Genomic DNA, 18,282 nt, shown 5'->3' with positions numbered 1-18,282 from the left:
TCTTTCATCATCCATTCGCTCCACGTGACCGAACCATCGCAAAAGACCTTTCTTAATTTTGTCGATAATGCTCAACTCAGCCTTGCATTCTGCTCTAATTTCGACATTAGGGCACCTATCATACATTGTTTTTCCGCACATTCGCCTGAGGGATCGCATTTCAACAGCATTCAGTCTACTTTCGTCCCTTTTTTTCCAACTCCATGCTTCGATACAGTTCGCTGGTGAAAATTCGACGTTTACTATAAAAAATTATACAGTATATTGCATTTGCAAAATATTAAGGAGTATCTAATACAAAAAAGTAAATACTAAATTATAATTACTACGCAAATGCTTTTTTTGACGTTTAACTTGACAGCCGCCGGCTAAATGCAATGAGTAACATGATAAATAGTAAATAAATAACATTATTTTGGTACGTGTATTTGTACACAAATCTGGATTTCTCTCCCAAGGGGGAGTAGGTATATATTTTTTATTTATATCCCTACAGAGATGAGGTAGAATTTTTTTTTCAAATTCAGGATTATGGATATTCGAGCGTTTACGTTTTTAATTCGAAAAAAAAATTCTACCTCATCTCTGTAGGGATATAAATAAAAAAGTAAATAAATAAATAAAAATAGCAGTTTTGGAATATTTTCCATTTTTACACCGGTGAAATTCAAATATGTGATGCGCAGCGGGATTATACGTCGCGAAACGTAAATATTTTGGCATTTTATAGCCAGTGTATCGTACGTATGTTTTTATTCAATGGCAATTATTTGTGTTGCCATGTCGTGTCATGCCGGTATTTCCGACCAAATCGAATTATAATTTCGGATAAACTACAAATTTATTATCAAACCTTTTAATTCTTCAAAAAATAAAAACAATATTTGTCACATTTATAAATAAATGTTTATTGTATGGGGAAAACCTTTTTCTCGGTATCAAATCTTTTATTTTTATTACTCAATAAAAATCATAATTGAAAGCATCCGCCACATACCCGAATCCGTTTAAGAGACTTAATGTCTTTTTTCTGTTTCACTCATACAAGCAAGCAATTTTTATTTTCAGTTCGAATTGTTTTTTTTTATTATTCATTTATTTATTTTTATTTTATTTGGGATATCAACAGTTCTACATACATATTTTTAGTAAACAAACAGATATAGTGTATAAACTCAGAACTAATAACAGATTTCCACATAGTATACAAAGTTAGTAAAGAAAATATATTACATATCAAATAAATACATACAATTTATACATTTAAAAATGTTATTTTCATGTACTCAATAATCAAAGATTTTTTAATATATATTTTAAGAATATTAAGTTACTGTGAATTGGGCGGGGTAAGGACAAGAATGCTTGAAGAGAGGATAAGGAGGGGAGGGGAGATGTACATATTTATTATTATAATGTCTACTAAGTTACATAATGCATTTTTAGGGTAAATTTTAAATCTGACAGAGTGATGTTTGTGTAATCTATATTATTAAATTTTGTATTGTACATTGGAAAAGTCCTACGAAAAAAAGCATTTTTAACATACGAGGTTTTACTTTTTTATCTTCTCAAAAACTTATTGATCTGTTCATCCATCCATCGAACTTTATCATTTAAATATTAAGTATCTTTTTTGGGTAATACCGTGTATGTTGGATTTGATCCGACGTTTCGGCTACCATTGCAGGAGCCATCTTCAGGGAAAACTGTGTGTTTTATAAAGAAATGTATGTGTTTATGTACTAGTAATTTGTACCGTGTCACAGTCAGCAGTAGGCACATTTCTAGTTTTGTAGGAAAGAATAATTATGTTTATGTACTAGTAATTTGTACTGTGTCGCAGCCGGCAGTAGGCACATATCTATTCGTTTTTGTCATATGTAGTGCTGGGAACCATGTTGAATTTAATTTAAGCCCGTCGTCATTGTTTATATTATCTGGATGTCTGTGTATTTCAATTGCCTCTTTTATTATTCGTGCACTATAATTACTAGGTTTATGTAGAATTTTTGGTTCAAAGGCGAAAAAATGTCCTGTGTCTATAAAGTGTTCCGCTATTGCGGATTTGTCTGGATGCCCAAGTTTACACGCTCTTTTGTGTTCGTCAATTCTCTTCTTTGCTTTTTGTCCAATATACACTTTATCACATCCTTGGCAACTTAGTTTGTACACGGCTTCAGTGACACGGTACAAATTACTAGTACATAAACACATACATTTCTTTATAAAACACACAGTTTTCCCTGAAGATGGCTCCTGCAATGGTAGCCGAAACGTCGGATCAAATCCAACATACACGGTATTACCCAAAAAAGATACTTAATATTTATAACAGTGACCGTGAAAACCTTCGCACCTATTTAATCATTTAAGTTTAGTTAAACTGAAATGGCTGTTGAGGACGTGCTTTAATTGCTGAACGGATTATTTTACCTGTACAAAATATTCCCACATCAACCAAATCCGTATTCCTAAAATACCAATTGAGTAGATAAATAAATTAGTAGATCCGTGAATGCCAAGGCTGAATTATCGGTTATTACAGTACCTATAAACCGATCTCCGCCTTATTTTAAAAAACACATTTCATGCAGAATATATCTTCCACAATTTTATAACTTTTACAGACTATTAGTTCTTTAACTTCACAAACATCAACAGATGAAAGAATTGAAGGAATATAGATGTTCAAATATGGGTAGAATGGTGAATGTTACCAGTGTGTAAAGTGGCCTCTTAAACCAGCCATTGACAGGCCATAAGCCCTGTAGATGCATAGACTTCTATATTACGTTCTCTTAAATGTTCTTCATCTCTGTTGTAATATGTTAATAAACAGCTCCCCAGGGAGTTGAATCCAGTCCTTGTCTACAATAATTTAGACAAACTCAAAATATTGTTGACTATTAGTTATTTAAAATATTTTCAGTGCTACGCGAAATAATAAATAAAAAACGTTTTCTTATACTCGGTAAAAATTGGAGCATTTAATTTACAGCAAAGTTTTTGTAAAATGTATGAAGTTTTTTGTTTTTTTTTGTTAATAGATTATTACACTAAGCCAATCAGCGCAGTGCTATGATTTTTTTTAAATGTTGTGAAATTACCCCGCTTGTTTCTGTTATTTGCGAATTTTTTATTTTTTTATTTATAAATTTATTGCAAAAAATAATATACATACTTAAAAACAGGGAATCTATATAAAACCAATTAATGTAAAATGAAAACGGAGTGTTCTCTGTTTATGATAGTCTCCATCTCACATGGCACAGCCTGTTCTAAGATGGAGATTTTTTATCTTAGAGCGTAAGTAGTCCTATACTAATAAAACAATAACATAAAAATGAAGAACTAAAACTTCTTTATTATAAATGCCTAGCTAATCAAATGTAAGAAATTAAAAATCATTATTATACAAATATAAAGTATATATATGTGCCGAGAATACATGTTACTTAAACATAAATAATATAGTATAATATGTAATTAAACAAATATAAAGCAATGAAATACATAAAAATATAAATAATATGTGTACCAATTATATAAAGCACTACGTTTTTTGATTTACATCTATTTTTCAAAAAATCTCTCGCTCCACTATTTATATGTGCAGTTATTTTTATTTTAAAATTTGTTTTACAATTTGAGTCTTTTATATTTGGCAATAAATCATTAAATATTTTTGGAGCAATTACTTTACATATGTATATTGCTTTTTACCAAAGGCGGTTGATACAAATGGGACAATACAGTTAATTTGTGTTGCTGAACGAGTGTTTATATTTTGTTGGGTTCTTTTGACCTCACTTAATTTATTATAAAATTTAAGTAGTAGACACCTTACAAACAATTGTCTTACATCCAATAACTTTATCAATATCCGAATGACTTAAAACTTTTCTTAAAGGTGACAACTTTTGAAGATTTTCGTCTTCTCCAAGCGGATGTATCTAATACAGGTTGTTCTTAAAACCCTGTCACATCCGAAACCACGATGACCAGTATGAGCAAGAAGACATATTGGCACATTAAAATATTTTTTTTGAACGACTAAAATCTTAAAAAATTAAAGATAAATAAAAAAACAAACGGTTGCTTACTTCTGTAGAGGAGAAACAAGGAGGGGGGGAGCCCGATGGGCCACTGTCAACCGCACATCCGCGCCCCCTCGCTTCTCCCCTGCAGAAGTAAGCAACCATTTTTTTTAAATATTTTAATTTTTAAATTTTCATCGTTCTGAATACTTTTTTTATATACTAATCATCGTGGTTTCAGATGTGACAGGGTTTAAAGAACACCCTGTATATCTGAATGGGGAAGGCGTAACAAACTTAGGTTTAATGTTTAAGTGTTCAATCACGTCCTTCACTAGGGCGCAAAAAACTCTGTTTTTTTCGCTACAAAACGAATGACCAGAATCTGTTACGAATATCGAATGTTAAGGATCTGGGCGTTAGATTTGTGAGCACCCTGACATTTCATGAACAAATAGAGACAATCAGTGGTGAAGCATTGAAGATGTTAGGATTCGTTCTGCGTACTGCCAGGGTTTTCGAAAATACCCGCGTTCTGAGAACTCTTTACAACTCCTCGGTGCGATGAAGACTCGAGAGTGGCTCGTTGATTTGGGGGCCACATGAACTGAAGTACTCTCTTATGGTAGAGAAAATCCAAAAGAAGTTTCTGAGATATCTCTACATGAGAGAGTGCGGGTATTATCCTCGGCTCTACCCGACCGAGTTTCTCCAGGGTATGCTCGGCTACAACAGTTTAGGGACTAGAAGGAATGTGGATTTGACTAAACCTTTTTATCGACTGTTGCGCGGTATGGTCGATAATCCTGAGATTATGATGAGCATTGGTTTGTATGATTGTAGATAGCGCTAGCATAAATTGTTTCATATTCCAATATACAGGAGCGACCTGCTGTTGGAAAAGCTACTGCTATGCTGAACAACTCTAATTTTCTTGCCTCTCGCTCTAATTTTCTTGCCTCCTCTTTCACAGTAGTAGCCGCTCGATTGTGGAATAATCTACCTACTAATGTTAGAGACGCCCCTTCTTTATTTACATTTAAGTCAAGATTGAAATGTCACTATCTAAATAATTAAATTGTTCCTTTATCCTTCTTCTTTCCTTCCCATCCCCTCTCCTCTCTTCATAGTATAGTGTTATTTTTTTAATATTTATATTTATTTTTGTTAATCTTTGCTTTTAATTTTTGTATAAAATTGTAAGATTCAATATGTCCATGTATTTATAATTTTCTCAAACTCGGGTTCGAAAATCGGGTTGTGGTCCTGTGGCTAGTGTCTTGGATTTACGGACCAACTCGATTCCATTTTCTAATAGTGAGTTATTTACAACTCGTTGAAAATGACCCTCAAAATTAAATATTTGGGTAAATCATAAGAACGTAAATATTTCTTTTTCAAAAAAAAAAAGAAAAAAAAAACTGAACGGTTTGGGTGGGTAGGAAGAAATTTCCTTAAGGCAATATGCCCGCCCTTATATGTATATTTATTGTATATGTATATAAAGTGTCAATTAAATTTAAATTAAACAACATTGCTCTGGATGTTGATCTGTTCCATGTATCCGAAGGGGTTTTGCGAAGCAGGATTCTCCTACTATTTTGACATGAGTCTTTTTGTGTATTTTTTATATTTTTATAATAAGTGCTTCTTGAAGTTTAGTTTGTTATATACGTGTTATTTTTAAATAAATGAATTGAATACCAAAAACAATTTTAAAAAATCTAATTTCATTGAAATAAGTTAAATTAAAAATATGCATTTATTTTTCTCTTTTCATAAATTCAGCAGTCAGCAACAGCAGTCCGAATCCTAAACTATTTCATTATAGCAAGTTTAAACTTGATTTGGCCAATGTGAAAAATGTCAATACAACTGATCTGGTTCTCTAGACTATGCAATCTTGGAATAGGTGAATTAATAACATAATTAATAGCGGCAACATCTATATGAAATGGCACATTATGTCTAGTAGTCCAAACAGGTATTCAGAATTGAATCATGTTTAGCAAATTAGGAGAGTCTAACATGCTTAAAGAGAAACATTAAATCACCTAGTTTCCCTTTTCTGGATAATATTTCTAAATCGAGTGTTTTAACCAAAAAGTCATTTGAAGCAACCAGATTTGCAGTTTATGCGTAAATAGGGAAATATCACACACTATGGAAACCGACAAAAATATAATAAATGGATTTAGAATAATTAGTTGCATTTTCAAAATCAATATGGATATTGTGGAGAAATTTTTTCATTAGTTTTCATTTTCATCACTTAAAAAAATATATGTCACTAGAAAAACACATGTTTGACATTGATTCGTGACGATGTTCTAAAAACTTTTAACGGAAAAATTATAAAAATAAACATGAATCGTGACGTATTTGGGGCGTGGCCAATACAATGGCCGTTTTTACGTGAATTCAAAATTACAAATAGCATAGTTAGTAGTAATAGATGCAAAAAAAATTTTTTTGCTCGATAGTATTTCATAGACTCTTATTACTTTAAAAATGTCAAAAAATAAACGTGTTATTTCCTATTACAAATCACTTTTCGAGAAAGTAGATATTTTAGGCAAAATTTAGGTAAATTTCCATTCCATTCCAGCATTAATTCCAGAAAAAATAAATGTTTATTTCATCGGTTAAAAGTAGTGACTTTATACCACTAAGTTCTATATTTTTTAACACAAAAAATCTCTCAATGTTTCCATCAAAATAAAAACATTCTCATTATTTGCTTCTGTTATTTAATTTTAAAACTTTATTATAAGCTTCAAAACACATCCTATAATTTACGTAATTATAATTCGTTTTTAATGTGGGCCTTTTAATTATAAAATTATAATAGATATACGAAAGTGCGCTTAATATGCTGACCGACATTAAAATAGAATTAAATTTTACCCGTAAACACGAGTGACTGTTTAATATTTATTTTATATCAAACATGAAAAAAAACGTAATGTTTCACCTTTATCGTGTAAACCAATGAAATAATGGTATGATTTTACTATCCTTTTTTTCTCATGAAATTAATAATTCATTACAGTGCATGTCAAGTGTTTTATTTTTTAATAATATCTGTTTTTTTTAGACCCCTTTTCAACGGACATTCATTACATCCATCATCATACATCCATTTTTTATTTAAATGCAATGTAATATCATAACAGTGTTTATACAAATAACTATATCTTCATCATCATCATAAGCTCGATAGCCCTGGGTGGGCCTTGGCTGAATCCAGGAGTCTCCTCCACTCTTGCCGGTCTGCTGTCCTTCCTCTCCAGTTCCTCACTTCCAACATTGTCATATCTGCGCTGATGCAGCCCATCCATCGCATTTTGGGCCTTCCTGGTCTTCGTCGTCCTTGTGGCACAGAGAGAGTGAGGTGTTTTCTGGGGTTTTCGTCGCCCATTCTAATTATATGGCCAGTCCACCTCGAGCGTCCCACCTTGATGCAGTTATCGTATGGCTCTCTATTGTAGCGACGACGCCTATGGTTGTTTCCTCTCACAGCGCCATTGACAACTCTGAGGATTCTTCTTTCGAAAGCTGCAATGGATCTCTCAATATTCCTTGTCATAACTCAGTAGCACAATCACAATATCGACGTGCTTAAAACATGCTAAGCATTTGAGCGATCACAATGAACAATAATGAACATGCTTAAGATATCGCAGTCATAAGTCAACGCGGGTGTCGGTTTGTTTTTTGTTTTCCTCGTAAATAAATACAGTTCACTGGCAAAAAATCGCCGTTTACTATAAAAAAATAATTCAATTTATTGCATTTGCAAAATAGTAAGGAGTATCTAATAAAGGAGTAACACAAAAAAGAGAAAATTAAATTACAATTACTTTGGCGACTGTTAAATGCAATAAATAGCATGATAAATAATAAAAACGCCAGCTAAATGCAATAAATAGCATGATAAATAATAAAAACGCCAGTTAAATGCAATAATAGCATGATAATAATAAAAACGCCAGCTAAATGCAATAAATAGCATGATAAATAATAAAAACTCTAACTAAATGCAAAAAATAGCATGATAAATAATAAAAACGCCAGCTAAATGCAATAAATAACATGATAAATAATATAAACGCCAGCCAGATAAATGCAATAAATAGCATGTATAATAATAAGAACGCCAGCTAAATTCAATAAATAGCGTGATAAATAATAAAAACGCCAGCTAAATGCAATAAATAGCATGACAAAAAAAAACCCCCGCTAAATGCAATAAATAGCATGATAAAAATAAGAACGCCAGCTAAATGCTATAAATACCATGATAAATAAAACATAGATAAACTAACTGTATTACAAAATAAAGCCTTTAGAATCATTTTGAAAAAAAACAGATATACGAGGGTAAAGTCGATGGTAAATGAAATGAAATTATTAACATATAAACAAAGAATATTTTACAATACAATGATATTTGTTCATAAAATTATAAACTCTAATAAAAAACAGAATTTTGGAAAAAAATTGATCGGAACCAGCATGAACACGATCACAATACTAGAGAAAAGAACAAAATTAGACTTCCATTTAGGAAAAAGGCAAAGTCACAAAATTCAATTTTATTTAAAGCAATTAAAAAGTATTACGAAATGGAAAAAAATATTTATGAAGAAAAAAACATATCAAAATTTAAAATAATGGTCAAGACATATGTGATAAACAATTTATAAATTAAATATATTTTCAATGTTATTATTAGAACACACATAACAATATGTATGATATGTGTGCCCTACTTTAAGATTTAAATAAATAAAAATAATAAAAACGCTAGCTAAATGAAATAAATAGCATGACAAAAAATAAAAACCCCCGCTAAATGCAATAAATAGCATGATAAAAATAAAAACGCCAGCTAAACGCTATAAATAGCATGATAAATAATAAAAACGCCAGCTAAATGCAATAAATAGTATGATAAATAATAAAAACGCCAGCTTAATGCAATAAATAGCATGATAAATAAAATAAACGGGCGCCGCCGTGCTGTTGACGGCATATCAGACTCCCCCCCCTCCTTCTCGTTTCTCCCCTGCAGAAGTAAGCAACCTTTTGTTTTTTTTATTTTTTAATATTTTATTTTTATAAACTTTATTCGTTCTAAAAATTTATTTTAATGTGCCAATATGTCTTCTTGCTCATACTGATCATCGTGGTTTCGGATGTGACAGGGTTTAAAGAACAGCTTTATAGATTGATATTGAACTAAACAGCGATATAAATAATGTTTGATTTTGTCCAAATGCTTGCAGACTGGCTGGATTTCCTCCCTAGAGAGTTGTTCATATTTAAATTTATTTCAACAGAGAGGGAAAACATTTTAAAGAAGGGAATATGGAAATGCCTAGACTTCCATATTCCCTTCTCAAAAATGTTTTCCCTCCCTATTGAAATAAATTTAAGCGATATAAATGTTTATTTTATTGAATAAAGACTCTATTAATATTATAATTATTAACAAAAAAAAACTACAGAGACACACCCCAATGATAAAAATATTTGTAGTGTGTAAAAAAATCCCTGTTCTAGTGCCACAATCCAGGAAGAAAATACGGGAATACGTTTGCATGAAGAAAAGTCAGATCGCGTTTTCTGTTAACCCAAACAAAAAAGATCAACATACGCTGCGATTGGTGAACCAATGCAGTGCCCTATTCACCATTCGGTGCGGAAATGGAATTACTACTACTACTACCATCACGCCATTTCCCCGTAGGCGTAGGCTGAGAGAATGGACTGCCACAAACGTCTATCCTGGCATACATTCCTAGCTTCTTCCACATTCATACGTCTTGTCATACATGCCGTTTATTTAATTATTTTTTAATGGACCTTTGCAGAGTGTCGTAGTGTGCATTGTAGGGTTAAGTTATTTAAACTGGCATCATTATTAAGATATTAATAAAGTATTAATTGTTAGTTTAAAAACGTAAAGTACTTCCTAAATACGATTTGATTATTATGGCAAACCATATTGAAAATGTGGCTAGTGAACTCGTACACAATATGCGCCATATTGGTAGTGGCTGTTTTTTCAACCAGAATTAAACAGGTAACTTATTTGTTTGACAGTTTTTTGTGTGAAATAGAACCAGAGCCGCAAATGTGAAATATCACATACTATAGTCCTTAATATATAGCATGATTAGAATGACAATTGTCAGAAAAAGTGATGACATAACTTTGTAGTAACGTCTAAGGAGTGATTTAAATTGACACACGAAAAATCATTCGTATTTGGGATGTTCATTTATTTTTTTAATACAATGTGTTACCGACGTAACGCGGCATATGCCAACTTGACAGCCCTTCCTGGGGCCTTTCAATATATTTTAATCAGGAACTTCAGTATGTGTATGCGAGGTAACTATCTCCCAATAAAGACTAACATTTGTCGCTTTCGGGGGTGCTCATCGCCATACTGAAGCACATATAGAATAGGATTTAATAAAATATTACCGACTGCCTATAAAATTATTTACTGTGTAAAATTATTCATTATTCTGTTTGAATGTTGAACCCGCGTGGTCGGCGGGGAACTGCGGCCGGGTAGCGGGAGGGGGGCGTCCTTATACGTGGCGCGAGATAGACCGATAGAGCGGGCGAATGTGCTCGCTATCTCTCTCGCCGCGTGATTGGTCAACCTAGTACCGCCCGCTATTGGCCTAGCATCGCCGCCGCACGGCAAAATGTATTGTATACATAGCCCCGCCGGGCAAATAATAAATGAGTCAAATCGTCACGCTACTAAGGGCTTTTACTCTCCACCTCGTCTCCCTGCCTCGCTTCAAACCGGACCTCACCGCCACCTGGAATATTCGACCGCCGCTACCCCCTGGACTTGGAACTCGGATACTCTTTGGATTGGATTTTGGACCCCGGATAATTTGGATCCTTGGCTACTTCCCCGGAACACACCCCGCCTTTCCCGCCGACGGAGAGATACCGGCCTTACAACCCGGTTGCCTGCTTCAGGATTGCGGCCGCCAGTGCTACTCACTAGCGACCCCGCAAGGGAACTCTAGGCAGCGATACCTCTCCCGGAGCTTATTGTTCGTCGGCCGAGGCCCGTCTACGCCCGGTCACTCTGCATTGACATCAGCATAGTATACAGTTCTTGTGACTGGCGTGATTGCTACGGAAGCCAGTGATCCGCCGCGTCTGTTACACAATGCTTGAGATATAAATCAACATAATTACATAAAATCAGTTTTAAAACAAAAAAAAAAAACAAAATTAACCTAATTATTAACGACGTTCTTACAAGGTTATATAATTTTGCAAAAATGTTAGAGATGGGACAAATTGATCAATGTAGATTGATCCAATAAAATATAATTCATTTGATGTTGTTCATGAAAAAAGTATAAATGTCTCATTTTTTGGTGAATAATTGTGTTAAACACACTAAAATAGGCTTGTTTTTGCGTTTTTTATATCAATTTTCGGAAACAGAGTTTCACGATTGCATGAAATAACTGATAAAATCGATTTGATCAGTGATCAGTAATTTCCCATCGCTAATGAAATTAGTTTGACAGCTGTCGTTCTAATCAAGCTATATTTTAAGGATTATAGCAACTTGTTTCTCATCGTTAGTTTGTATTTTCCCAGAAGGCGGAGTTGGAGAGAATCGAAAAAGTGTATCACGACCCGAAGTACATAACTATCCATTCATATTCAAATAAGCGTCACAACAGAACTACAGCTGTCGTCTACAACTTTAACGTTACTTTAATACACAGTTGGTACAACAATGTTACGGTAAATATATATATTTTTATTGGATACATAGTGATCCGCTTCGCAGGTACAACCAGCCGATTCTGAAACATCTCCCCATATAACAATACTGTTTGCTTGTTTGTAGAAAAAAGACTGGATTCCACCCCCTCAGGAGTCATTAAGATTAACAAATTACAACAGTGATGGAGAATACCTTGTAAAATGTTCGAAATGCTTCCAATTCGCATACGATACTGCCCTTGTAATAAGCCATTCAAATGTAAAACTGCCCAAAAAATGCTTCAAGAAGATTTTTCAAATCTCATTAAATGGGCGCATGACTATGGCTTGGTAATAAATTCTAAAAAAACTAAAATTGTTCATGTATGATCACCATATATCACTAAATGTGAATTTGAAATAGAAGCTAATATAAATTTTTGCCTTAATTCAAATTCAAATATAGAATCAGATAAATGTAATTGTCCTATTAAAGGTGTTGTAAATAATCATAAATATTTAGGATTACTTATTCACAGTATTTTGAGTTTGTCCAAATTTTTGTAGACAAGGACTGGATTCAACTCCCTGGGGAGCTGTTTATATTAACATATTACAACAGAGATTAAGAACATTTAATAAAAGGTAATATAGAAGTCCAGGCATCTACAGGGCTTATGACCTGTCAATGGCTGGTTTAAGTGGCCACTTTACACACTGTGTAACATTCACCATTATGCCTATATTTGAACATCTATATTCCTTCAATTCTTTCATCTGTTGATGTTTGTGAAGTTAAAGAGCTGAAACCTTTATTTATGCGGGTGAGATTCATCTAATCGAATTATTTCACCTACATACTAGGCAACGCCTGAAAATATTATTTTTCAATTTCTATACTTCTTCATGGACCAGGTAATTTATCAACATCTCTGTTCTTCATCTCTGTTGTAATATGTTAATATAAACAGCTCCCCAGGGAGTTGAATCCAGTCCTTGTCTACAAAAATTTGGACAAACTCAAAATATTGTTGAAAAAAAAATAACTGAAGAAATATCTTCAAGATACTTTATAGTGCCTGTTTATAAATAAATTTATAAAGTATAAATAAAATAAATGTAATATAAACCTGTCATAAAAAAAAAAATGTCTTAAATTATAAAATAAACGTTGCTCTGCAGCACTGAAACTGAAATATCTTAAATAAGGGAATATGGAAGTCTAGGCATTTAAAGTATTCTCCATCTCTGTTGTAATTTGTTAATCTTAATGACTCCCGAGGGGGTGAAATCCATCCTTTTGTCAACAAACATTTGGACCAACTCAAATATTGTAATGAAACCAACTGGTCCAAGAAGAAGATGAAAATTGGAAAATTCTTTTCAGGCGTCGCGTCGCCTAGTATGTGAAATAATTCAGTAAGATAAATCTCTTCACAACAATAAAGGTTTCAGCTCTTTAACTTCACTAAAACGAACAAATGGAAGAATTTAAGAAATATGGATGTTCAAACATGGGCAAAATGCTGAATGTTACACAGTGTGTAAAGTAGCCACTTAAACCAGCCAAAGACAAGCCATAAGCCCTGTAAATGCATAGACTTCCATATTCCCTTATTTAAGGTATTCTCCATTCATGTTGTAATTAAAATTACTATACACCTTATGATAACGACAGGCGCCGTGGCGCAGTTAGTCAGACGGCCAACTGTGAAACTGGCGTCGCGGGTTCGATTCCCGCCAGTTGCAAGGAAAAAATCGAAGAAAGATTTTTCTCAATTGGCCTGGGTGTTGTGGTGTATTTTTCATTACCTCCTTCCATATCCCCTCCATCCCACCTGCTGACAAGCCTCAAAGCAGAGGCTTAGCAGGTTATTTCTTTTTTTAAAAAAAGCTCAAAAATAAACGGGAATTTGGCAAAAAAACGGAAAATTGACATTTTCAATAAATTTAGTTCGATTAAATTATTTTCCCGATTTGAATTCAACTATGCCGAGTTGTGTCGTTTTAAAGTTTAGAAATACTGCTGGGATCTTAAAAAGAAACAGGATGGGATCACATTTCATGCATAATTAGCAAATGCATGTGTAAGTAGCAAACGCACTACTTTAAAATTGAATTATTTTTCCGTCTGTCCGATTGTCGAAGAAAATAAAATGGACATTTCGTTAGCGTTGCCAGGGTAGTAATTTTTTTTACCCATCTTTGCTCATCTAATGAGAGAACGAATAAAAATTGGACCTCGGATTAAACAACGCCGTGGTGGACATTTGAACGACATTATCTTTGAATCATCAAATATTATTTAAAATCAAATAAAAATATCCGTTGCATGTAAAATAAAATTTGCTTTACATTTTAAGTTCAAATTTCATTAATTCAATTACTCTTTTTAAGTGAACCTTTACTTATCTACTCTGTTATGTAAATATTTTTTTCCGCGTGCACAATTTTTTTATTGAAATTAACAAATAATTTTTTTTACCTTACTTTGTGTTATGATTATATTTTTTCCCATCTGGCTACATTATGCGGTGACTTCATGAATGCGCGCGGTGAAATTGGGGGGATTTTTTAACACAGTACGATGTATTCAAATATGATTCTACGCTCCTTCTGGATTATTCTTAATCGGGTATTATCACTCGGGAGGAAGATCGGATTTAACCTACTCTTCAAATAAAAGAGTTTTTAGAGGTTCTGCTAGTGTTTATACAAACCCTTATAATGAATATTTTCATTCATTATTTTCGTTTCGAAAATAAGGTCTTTCGAAAACGATCGTTTCGTAAGTTGGTAATAAATTTTGTCACAGAAGTTCACGAGTAATGCATTCATTTTAATGTTGGTAATGCCACAGGCCACAGATAGAAATATAAGGAGAGTTGTCTATGCATATTATCTTAAGTCCCCCCCCTTACCCACTCCAGTTCCAGGCACTGACAGGTGAAAGTAAAAAAGGATTACACCTTACATCTCGAATTTATTTTATTATTTTATGGTTTTCAACCTCTTCTAAATATTAATTTACTATGATAATGATAAATGGAATTATCAATTTATCATGAAAATTACAAATCACAACTCGTAGCGTTTGATAAGTGACAGGACGCCGTAAATGCAAACAAACGACACATAAAAAAGGAAGCTATCTACAATACTCTATAAAATCCATAGACAGTGATGTAAAAAAATCAAATGACGTCACAAAACATTCGAAGACGTCATACTTGATGACGTCACGATTGTCTGTTTTTGGTACCATTCAAATGACTAGAATTTAATCCTTCATATCTCCCTTATTTCTTAACAGATTTTAACAAGAATAGTACCGATCGGCTTGTATTTTTTTTAGATAATTTATTAGCTAATAAGTAAATCAATCCACGATAATTGCCCATATTATGCTAATGATTGATGATTAACTTATGAATTTGAATGTTCATTGATTACAGTTCCGTCTGCAGTCATACGAACGCTTGAGTAATGAGTACAGAGAAAGTTTCGTAAGTATAAATTTGAGATTATGCGATTACCTAATGCAGAGCACGTGGCTGACAGAAGGTCCTCGAGTGAATGGGAATTTCCCAAATAAGTGTCCTATGGTACGTATTTATGAATTCATTAGATTTTTCATTTATTTATTAACGGACATTGTCCTTTTATACAACTTAGGGGGTTTTAATATTACAATAGAAATTAATTGACTAGATCAGGTAACAAAGGAATCTGAGTCATTTTCGAAATTTAAATCTGGTTTGAGTAACTGGTTCGCTCGAACGGGAATGGATTTCTGCGATCAAATGTGGACTAACTGGTAAATGATTAATATGTATTTATAAATGTAAAATGTAGTAATGTATAAAGTATCAATGATGTGTATAAACGTAAACTTAAACTTAATATATATGTATATGTATGTATAAAATATAATATAAATATGTATGTGCGAATATATGTGTGTGAATGTAAGGTTATGAATGCATTACAAGTGGCCCGACTCAACACGGATTTTCTAGCGAGTTCGAACAAGTTCACAGACATGGATCGTTCCTGATTGTGTCGCTATAAACTGTGTCTCTGTCCTTAACAAATGTATGTATAATGTAATTAATAAATAAAAAAAAACTTAAAAACTTCATAAATAAAATACTTCATACATCATTGGCCCGCTCTTGTGTACATCCTTGACCATTAGTCTATTCTAGGTGCTTTTGAACTATGTACATTTTTTTTTTTTACATTTTTTTTTTGCACCACAACAGGCCAGGAGGCCTAATTACAGTGGTGAATTACATCACAGAGCACCCAGGCTTGAGAAAAATCACATTTTAATGTTTGTGTTCTCACCGGGAATCGAACCCGGAACCTTCCGTGCGTGAGTCAAGCGTCTTGACCACTACACCACGGAGGCCGTATGTAGTATGTATGTCTGCTCTATATATATATATATATGTTTGGATAATTTATATAGCGACATTTTGTGAACATCACCTCAAGGGCGCTGTACAATAAATAAATATCCCAGCACGTCTTGCAGCTACCCAGTTAATATATCTAGCCCGTTTTCACATTTTTTATTTTATTTTATTTGTCAATGAAGTTAAAGGTTCAAGTGATATTTTAAAAAACGATGAAAAACAAATTAATAAAAATAGAAGTTAGATTACAACACGTCTTGCAGCTACTGAGCGCATGGACGGTTGGAATTCTAGACCCCATTTACTAAATTTAGATATTTGATAGTTAAATATATAAAATTTACCTATTGCAACTAGATTACTAATCGTCTTGCAGGTACAAAGTGCATGGACGAATAAAATTCTAGCAACAATGTTCGATTATGTCCAAATGCTTGCAGACTGGCTCGAAATCCAGCCAGTCTGCAAGCTCAAGTCTCAAAAATGTTTTCCCTTTCTGTTGTAATAAATTTAAAATTCTAGCAGCTTAAAATTATCAATAAATTTACAAAAATAAACATTGAGCATAATAGTAAATGTGTAAAGTGTTCATGCTAAAAAGTGATTATGATATATTGGAGCTAGATTACATCATGTCTTGCAGCTACAGAGCGCATGGTCGGTATGAAGCCTAGTCCCTATCCTCTATGCATGTGTGTGCCACTAAACGTCTATTTACCCATACAGGGTGTTCTTTAAGCCCTGTCACATCTGAAACCACGATGATCAGTATGAGCAAGAAGACATATTGACACATTAAAATATTTTTTTAGAACGAATAAAATTTTAAAAAATAAAATGTCAAAAAAGCTAATGGTTGCTTACTTCTGCTGGGGTGAAACGAGCGGGGGAGGGGGGAGTCTGATACTGTGTAGTCTTCTAGGAAAACGGTGTTATCAACACCATTTAACACCGTTTTTCTAGGAAACCACTCTCTAATCACCTTTACGACGGCTGTCCACTGCATCACCGTTCACTACGGCCGTTAAAATACGGGCACCGCTCTCCTAGGAAACCCTAGCTTTACAGTGATAACATTTACTAGATGTATAAAAGTGGTTATGTTTAGAATTTTATAAAAACTTTACTTTTTATGAAATTTACGAATAAAAAAACATTTAAAAAATATTTGTTTTTAAAGAGGTTTCCGAGATTTGTCAATTTTTGTTCAACTAAATGTATTTTTATCTGATAATCTTTGATTGTATCTATCCCAGAATGAGTTTGCTAACTCATGGGAATACAATTATGTTTTTGTACATTTTTGTATTTTGCTGTTTTATTTTTACAGAAAGGTAACATATATGTTCATGACGGTGCTTTTCCAGAGGAGTTATCAGCTTTTGAATACGTCCGTACAGCTCCGTCCTATTGGATGTTCCGCTACATGTTTTGTTTAACCAGGACGAACTACGTGATCCTTAGCTTCGACGTATTTTTCAAATTAGAATTTGTCAAGAGGAAACGAACTGCTGTAGCTAAAAGGAATGGATGATAGTTCAAAAATACAATGTTACCATGCGGGTGCCCACCCCGCTTCCGAAACTGATTAAAGACTGGCGTCTTTCCTCTTTCCTCAGTTTAAACAAACTAACTAAGCTTTTTTACAATCAAACCGTGAAAATAATAAAAAAAAATTGAATCTTAAAAATCTTTCATTGTACCCAGCGTTGCCAGATCTACCGATTTTTCGGTAGATCTACCGATTTTGGGAGCAATCTACCGAATTCGATTGAAATTCTACCGATTTTTATACATTTTCTTGTTTTTTCCACAGAACAAAATTTCAATGCAAATAAAACGAATTCATATTATAATAATTTATTGCTTGTTTGCTCAGTTCGATTGCCATCAGTTGCTTATTTAAAAAACTGCTTATCTATCGTACATAAGTATACAATGAATGATATATTAATTATGGAATTGGCTAGTATTGTTGAATATAATATGGTAAAATAAATCATGGCATAGAATTTCACGACATTGTTGAAAAATGTATATTTGTCTATTTTATGAAG

At 33.1% G+C, this 18,282-nt stretch overlaps 1 long non-coding RNA gene across 1 annotated transcript; it reads left to right on the top strand.

Annotated features, from left to right (window-relative positions):
• The first annotated feature begins 10,807 nt into the window (after nt 1-10,807).
• Nucleotides 10,808-17,915, top strand: LOC148278513 (uncharacterized). The gene is made up of 3 exons (XR_015823182.1): nt 10,808-11,843; nt 15,260-15,409; nt 17,556-17,915. It is a non-coding gene; the product is annotated as an uncharacterized LOC148278513 (long non-coding RNA).
• Nucleotides 17,916-18,282: the final 367 nt, after the last annotated feature.

The sequence above is a fragment of the Micrasema longulum genome, unplaced genomic scaffold (assembly GCF_059751315.1).
Source record: "Micrasema longulum isolate JH-2025_06_02 unplaced genomic scaffold, ASM5975131v1 h1tg000870l, whole genome shotgun sequence".
Lineage (NCBI taxonomy): Eukaryota > Metazoa > Arthropoda > Insecta > Trichoptera > Brachycentridae > Micrasema > Micrasema longulum.
Note: the sequence above shows the minus strand (reverse complement) of the source record. Positions and strands in the feature narration are given on the sequence as shown.